Consider the following 1,276-nt stretch of genomic DNA (forward strand, 5'->3'; position numbering starts at 1 on the left):
TATAAGGAAAATTCACAAAAAAAGACAAAAGACAAAGACAGGTAATGTAGAAAACAAACAGATATATTAGTATAACACTCTGGAAGTGAAAAAGTCTTTAACGTTTCGAGCCTACGCTCTTCCACAGGAAGGAACATGGAAAGTAACAAGGAGAGAAAAAAGAATGTGTAGTGGCTAGCGATCTATCATGTATATACACACATACAAATTTAAGCAATCAACTATTCTTAATGTAATAAGAAACAAGAAGAAATAAGAAGTGAAGGTAAAATAGATAATATAAAAAATAAATAGTGTAAATGGATATGAAAATATAACCAAATAGTATAAATGAATCTTTAGCCAAAGTAATTATATAGACAGGTAATGGAGAACGAAGTAATCAGATGAAGGGTAAGATAGGTGGAGCTGTAGTACTCAACGACAGTAAACTTATATATGGCGTGAACAAAATCACAAAAGCATCACAGAAAGAAATTGAACTTACAAGAATTTTAGCTAATTAAGTACATCTTAAATACACTTGCCAACACATTGGCCTGGAGTAAAACAAAAACATACATATAAGAATATGCACACACACACATGTACACATTCATACCCTTGTACTTGCACACACACACACACACATATAATGTGTAGATAAGAGTGATAATCCCAGCTGTGTCCTCGTGAGGCACATCTCCATTTTCAGGTATTCCAAGATTCTATGCAAATTTTATAATTGTGCGAGCCATACATAAGAGTTGAAAAATACTGGAAAAATAGTATTTGCATAAGAAATTCTTACAACAGATATTTTACATGTTTCCTCTACATGTATAATTCTGTAACTCCTATTAGCAAATGAAACATATGTAATGGTGAATGGATAATACTCAAAATGTTTTCCAATCTCCTGTTTTGATACATATATATACATACACATATCTACATACATGAGTGAGTGAACAAATGAAAGAAGGGCACTCAACACATTTATTGGGAGTTAGGGTACACGTGTCTGTGGAGTGCTCAGCCACTTGCACGTTAATTTCACGAGCAGGCTGTTCTGTTGATCGGATCAACTGGAACCCTCATCGTCATAACCAATGGAGTGCCAAAATATATACATATATATATATAATTATATGTATTTATTCTATCCTAATAAATAACAATTCGGATAGAATGAATGGGTTAATAGAAACAAAGGTAGCAAAGATCACAAAATAACTGTGGTGTAATTCCTGTTAGTGAGGCAGAAACTCCTTTATATTTTGGGTATTTGAGTATA

The sequence above is a fragment of the Octopus bimaculoides genome, chromosome 28, assembly GCF_001194135.2.
Source record: "Octopus bimaculoides isolate UCB-OBI-ISO-001 chromosome 28, ASM119413v2, whole genome shotgun sequence".
In the NCBI taxonomy this organism is placed as follows: Eukaryota; Metazoa; Mollusca; class Cephalopoda; order Octopoda; family Octopodidae; genus Octopus; species Octopus bimaculoides.